We start from the raw sequence: 7,168 nt of genomic DNA, 5'->3' as shown, positions 1-7,168 counted from the left end.
CAAAAAGGATATGTAATAGCTCCACAGGTTTATAGTGGGGTACCATGCAGTCTGGCAAGTCTATGTGTAACAACAACTACAGTGTGCACACCAATGGCACCTCTCTAGGGTAGTGTCCTGTGAACAGAAGAGCCATGTGTAACCTGCATCTCTGCACAGTACAGCCACTGCAGTGATCCCTGGCGTACATGTGTCCACCATCCACCAAGTGAGGTATCACATGAACACTGCTACTGACTGTCCATGCGTGATGTAGATAGGAATCTTGTCCCAAAGCATGGTGAGTGCCCGGTCTGGGAATGCAAACCCCAAGCACATCCCACACACTGTCGCATGTGTGCACATATCCATGAGCATCATGTTCACAGTGGCTATTGTTTATGTTGCGTATGCAGAGTATATCCATTAACGTATTTGCAGACATGGGCCCTGTCTTTGCAGCAGAGATCATCCCTGAGTATGTAGTCCGCAAATGTGTACAGACGTGGTGTCTGTACTTCAGCCACAAACTTTAACTGTCGTAGCTCAATAAACGTCATGGCGTTTTAATGTTGAGTTATGTAAAGCTGTAGCTGTTGTGTAACGTACACCCTAAGTGGGGTGTTGTACCCATGGATGTGTGTATATGTCTGGTGTTCAGAGGTACAATGGGCGCCTATGTACCAGCTACACACCCAGTACAGACAAGTGTGGACATGTAGAATGATATCCACACCACAGTGGAAATGTGGTAATCACAGGAGTGTGTGCAACATACATGTGTAGTACAAACACGTACAATGCGACATGTATGTAGGGGACTAACACCTATGTGATAACCAGTGGGTGGATGGTGTACTGCAAAGGTGATGTTCATACCAAGTGTCATGCAGGTTGAGGCCATGATGTTCATATCAGGTATCCATCACAGTGACACCAGTATGGATGGGGTCTGTATCAGCTGGTGGATCAACAACGGCGCTTGGTATGCAGTGGTCTGTAAAGCAAGGCAGGGAAGTCCCCTCAGTGGGAGCCTGTACCTCAGGGAAGCATATACCGAACATGAGGGCCCCATGATTGAGGACTGTGGTATGCCAAGTGTAACTGAAATGCAGTATGTGATATGGTATGCCACCCTCAGTGTGTGTGCCCCATCTATTAGCCACTTTGCATAACATCCTGAGACATATGTTTTGATGTGCAGGTGGATGTGTATGTTGCCAATACCAGAATGGAGAACGGTGCTGAAAGGCAGCGAGAGGACAATGTAGGCTGTGTGGACCCCCGTGTCATCATCGACTACTCTGGCGACTGTATGAAAGGTGTTCAATAGGTGTAGGAGGCATGCTGTGGCCCCAACAAGACCAATCCAGCTGGCATCAAAGGATAGGAGCACAACAAAGACTCAGCGAATGATGTCCATGATGATGTGCTCTATAGCCATGCAGAACAGTCCAGTGAGGTGTGTAGGGCAATAGTCCCAGTCGTGCATTGTGGCGCCACCTGTGTGGAGTGTAACTGTCGCTGTGTGCCAGTCAGGGGCCACAATGTCTGGTACAAGGCTATTATTGAATATGGTGTCCCAGTGGGGAGACATGTCATTCAGAGGTCTGTGGACATCACAGCCTGGAATTTTGTAGGGTGACAAGGGGCCAGTATCCTATGACATATAGAGTGCAGGTCAGTACTATGTAGGTGTGACCACAGGTGCACCACAATGTTCCTGCAAGGAATGTGGCCCCGTAGGGAATGAGAGGGTGTAATGTTAGCATTGAAGCCAAGAGACAGCATGTTGCCAACATCACCTGTTACTGTCATGTTCCAGAGTGACAATTGTATGTGTGAGCAGATGTGGGTATTGCATACGACTACTGACATACCACCATAATGCCTTGTGGTACATCTTGGAATGTCTCGCAGTAATGTGTACATAGCTAGTTATGCAGTATGTGATGAGGGATCCCGTGGCCCTACCGAGGCTGACCAGTGAGTTACCCCACCCATGGGAATGTACACCACTGTGCAACAGCCCCCACCTGTTGTTGTAAAGTATGTGCATGGAACCGCACCCCCAGAGTGGCGTCTGTTATCTGGTGTGTACCATCATGGCTCTGTGTGGAATAGCAAGATCCATATTGTCGTGTACATGCTATTGAAGTGCACTGGGGTATGTCTCAGTGTTTGTATATGCATTGTCCACCTGCACGTGTGTCATGACATCAAGTACCGCTGTCATGCGACATCTGTAGTAGGTGTTATAGTACTCATCTACTGTGTATGCCGTGATGTGTGTGGTGCCGGTATGTGGCTAACAAGGGTGAGTAGCATATGTTCGGACTCCAGCAATGAGGGGATAACCCCAGGTGTGGAACAGCAGTCACACGTTGGTAGTGTCCATGTCAAGGATACTGCTGGTCTTGGAGGTGGTGTGTATGGGTCGAACCAGCCGAGCGGAGGTTATGACTCATGGACAGCATACGCCTAATGTGTCAGTACATGTACGGCTATCACAGTTAAGTGTGGGTTACTGTCAGTCTCACATCAGTAGCAGCAGTATGAGCCCAACTGTCCAGTACACAAGGAAATTAGGTCTGGTAACCATGGGGTATGTTGAATCCGCAGCTGGTAATACTGTGCATAGCAGTTCCAGACACAGTTATTTGCACGTGAAGCACCTGTGATGCATTGTGCTAAGTAACCAGCTGGGATGTGTGTACAACATAGTGGAATATGGGGACACCTCAGACGTGGGTATGCCAGTCCAGGTACGTGCCTGAAAGGTACGGTCTGTCTATAACCAGTCATTGCAGGTGTGCTCTGCAGAGCCAAGGGGTGGGTCCGAGTCACTGCAGAGATATTGAAGTGGTGCAGTATCAGGTGTGCCTTGCCTGCGTGCGTCACAGAGGATGATGTCAAGCATTGTGTTACATGACCACATGTTTCGCTAGCCAGTTCCCGTTCTGGTGGTGACTATTATTGGACACTGTGCAAGACAGGCAGTATAAAAGCAGCAAGAGTCCAACATGTGATCTGTACTCCCAGGGCAGACAGGTGCAGGTCAACTGTGCCACAGCATCATTTTCTTTGACCAGGTCTGTCAAAGTGGACGTATACCAGAAGCCTGTGGAATGACAGCAGAAGCATGGGCAACTGTTGGGAGTGGCACAGTCTCTCGTTGTACAGTGGTAACAGGTCCGGATGACTGCAAAATGCTCCCCAGGGTGCGGACTACACCATCAGGGCTACAACACAGGTGGGCTATTGCATGTCCCTGCACACGTAGTCTGTGCCCTGAGATACAACTTCAGTCACACAAACATGGAAAGTGACAGTCACATCATACCTGCTGAGTTGTGGCATGTGTGCATAGCTTATGTTGCAGAACCAGTTACCTGACAGCAGGATGTAAGAGACCATCGCCTTGTGTAGCCTGCTGAGTGAAACAGCAGTGTGACCGCCGACAGTCACCTATGACAGGTGTGTTGTGTATATTATGACACCCTATTAGCTGTATGTGATGGGCACATGTGTCTGTGGGCTATATGTTGGTGTGGTTGTGTTTGGCGATGTGGGCTGCTGTTGGTGCCCACACAGAATATGGAGGGGTACTGTACAAGGTGTCGCCGTATGTGTGGCCTGTGGTGGGGATCATGTGGGACTATGTGATGAGTGGGGTGTGTTGCGAATGTTGCACATCCCCACATGACTGTCAGGTGCAGTCAGGGTTGGTGACAGTATAACCCCCAGCAGGGCTGTATATGTGCATCCCCCACAGGCTGTACTGTTGTATGGTGGGAGGTGTGCATTGACTGTGTACATGAGAATAGCTCTATTGCCACATATACAACATAGTCATCATAGTGACAGGCAATAGCACTGGTATGTGCCAGTTGGACATGCCTGCACATAAGTGGTATGTGCCAGGTGGACACGCCGTATAAACCACCATGTCTCATGAGATATGTGAGTGATGTGTGTACAATAGCTATTGTACTGTAAGCAAGCTAGAAATGTATGGACAGACAGTGTACCTGTGAGGACTGGTGTGAAATGGGTGCTAAACTAAGCAGTAGCTCATAACATGCCAAGAAGCTCTGAACAAGTGCCGAGCATGCCCATACAATACAGATAGGGTGTTGGATAATATCAACCCACAAGTGTTGACGACAGTCATGATTGGTGGCACCGCATCAGAACACTGCCGGGTATGGTCTGCAAGTCCATGAACCATTATCAATGCAGATGTTAGCAGTACAGATGTACAAGACAGTACAGATGTTTGACTACAGATGCCTTTGTATGTCATAGGAGTGTTCTACTAGTGGCCTGTTGACAGACTCACAACTACTAAAGGTGCAACAGTGACATGTGCATATTACACGGTGTCAGCAACAGTAAACCAGGGTTAATGTGTTGTTCCCCACCCGCATTGTAGCCCATACCACACAGACAAATGTCAGCCATCTGTGTATGTGAGGATGTGAATGGCCATGACCTATGGGCAATAGTTGTCACAGTGTTGTGAACAACATACAGAATGGGCTGTGTGTGTGAGGTGTGTGACATATGTGCACATTCTGGTGGGCGATATCAGCAATGACACCACCAGGGGAATACCCCTGTACCCATTAAGTAACACCTAGTCTGTGGTCAACATTATGAACACTGTGTTAGGGATGGTGTTGTGCAGTACACCTCCCTGAGCTGGAGACGTCTCCCTGGCCCTTTAGGTAGTCATCCGAGGTACCCATGACATGACAGGGTGGTATCCATGAGCATGGAGATCATTGGACAGGCATACACAGTACCCGTGTGAGCAATAGTGGAACACATATCACCCTCCAGGAGTTGGGCCCATGCATGGATGGCTGATACCAGCCTCTACAATACTCACCTCCAGTATGCAGCATGCTATCCACCTTGCATACAGACATATGCCACACTATGCTGTTGGACATGCTACATGTCCATAGCCTGATCTGGAAGACATACATCATGGACAACCACTGTCCTACGACTAGAATGGCCACATGCTGGACAGATCCCTGTGCCATACCTGTGACATATTTCTGCCATACCATGCAGCCCTGTCCACATAGCTGCACATATCATCCCTGTCATACATGGTGTGATGGCCGTATGGTAGATGTAGTATCAACTATCTGGATCAGTAATGTGTCACTGATGCCCCTCGCAGTGGCGTAATGGATGTCAGATACAGCTAGTAAACCCAGCCCGTACATGCTATAGCCGACAACCTTACCTGCGAATGGCGTCCGACTAGCTATTGTCCCATGTCTATCACATGTGCAACACAGGCGATCCGTGGCAGGATGTTGAACAGCTGTACAGTGCAGTGTAGATGTCTATGGCAAAACAGATGCATGTATAGGTTTCCATGTGTACTTGGTGCATTGTCACTGCCCAAGTCCATTAAGGCTGTGTCTGTGTTGATATGTGACATATACACAGCATCAAGGTCAACAGCATTACCGTGAATACATCCAGGCATGTGCAAATAGGTAAGAACACCAATGCAGGCAAACAGACATGCCCACATAAAGACAGACGTCACATGCAGTAGGAACACTAATGAGGTGACACACATATATGGGGATGATATCCAATGCATAATGGGTGTTACATGTGTGTGACACATACTTGCCAGTTGTGTTAGTGTCATGTTGATTTGCAAAGATAACTGTGTAGATGTACTAGAAATGTATGTGCAGCAGTATCACTCTACATGTCTATAAATGTGACCTGTCACCTTCATCATGTCTTACAGATAATGCCTCATACACGCCTATCAGCATACAGCTGACAGGAGGATGATCTCCTAATCCCGTACCTCCATGAGAACTACAAGGTGTTATTTAGCTATGTGCCACAGCATGCACAGCAGTGGGACGACCTGTGGCAGGATCTTCGCAGGAGGGTCAACGAAGTGGGTGGCCACAACCGCACCTACCAGCAGGTGCGCAGACACTGCACGGACTTGATACATCATGCAAAACAGCGTGCCACTGCAATCGCCAGGGAACAAGGTGGAACAGGTGGTGGGCCACCAACCCAGCCTCCACTCACACACACAGAGGAGCTCCTGGCCAGTCTGGGGACACCCTCAGAACAGCTCCCAGAAACACTAGCTGTCATTGTTGAGGTGGTGTCTCCCAACCAATGAGCCTGGAGTTGCTTGGTAAGTCAGTACTGAACATATGGCCAGTATATCCCATGTACGTGCATGTGTCAGTGTACATCATGTAATGTAACAACATATGCAAGATATGTGGACACACATGCTGCATGCTACATTATGCTACCCTGTGTATGCACCATACCTCTGAACTGTACAGGTATTTGCAGGATGTCCAGATGTCTGCCTCATATTGTCGGTGTGTTCCCCTTAATATCTGTCCCTTTCTGGCAAATAGCTGAGGAATGGAGTCATTAAATGATGACATACATTTGTGTTTATGACTGCACATTCCGTGTAAAAACCATGTGCATGCAAACCTATTAGTCTAGCAAATTTCTAAGTTTGTAAGAGCAATATGTCACAGTTGCCCCTATTTGTCCCCCATCATAGTAGGCTTTGTCCACATTTAGTGTTTTTAGAGGTTGAGAGGTATGGTACGCACACATTTGCTTACTATATGCTATTGTACAGGCGAATGTGTTAACTTGCACTGTGCACCCTGTGGCTGTCATACAGTCATGGATAATGTTCATACTGCTGTGTCACCCTATATAGGTACCTCTGGTGTGCTGCACAGACAAGAGTCCGTTGCAGGTGAGTCTGTCATCGGTATCAGGCATGTCAAAGCATAGATCTATTTGCCATGTGGCCAGTTAATACATGGATATACAGGTCACATCACCCATCATCCACACAGGCCACCCATGTGCAATATATACAAATGAAATGACACACAGACATGAAACCACAGTATTTGTCATTGCTACATGTGTGTCCAGCTGTGCATACAACGGTGGTGGTGTTCTACAATGGAGTCATATGTACTATACAGTGGAGCAAAACGTGTGGTACACAAAACAGTACCGCACAGTGAGCAGTGATATGGGCAGACCACAGGCATCACCATTGTGTTATATGCCCCTGCAATGGGTTCACACATTGTGATGTTCCATCCGACATGTCTCAGACACGTAGCATTTTGGTTGCAAT

The sequence above is a fragment of the Protopterus annectens genome, chromosome 1.part2 (assembly GCF_019279795.1).
Source record: "Protopterus annectens isolate FY-2018-M chromosome 1.part2, PAN1.0, whole genome shotgun sequence".
NCBI lineage: Eukaryota > Metazoa > Chordata > Ceratodontiformes > Protopteridae > Protopterus > Protopterus annectens.
The sequence above is the reverse complement of the archived record's forward strand: the minus strand, read 5'-3'. Positions refer to the sequence as shown.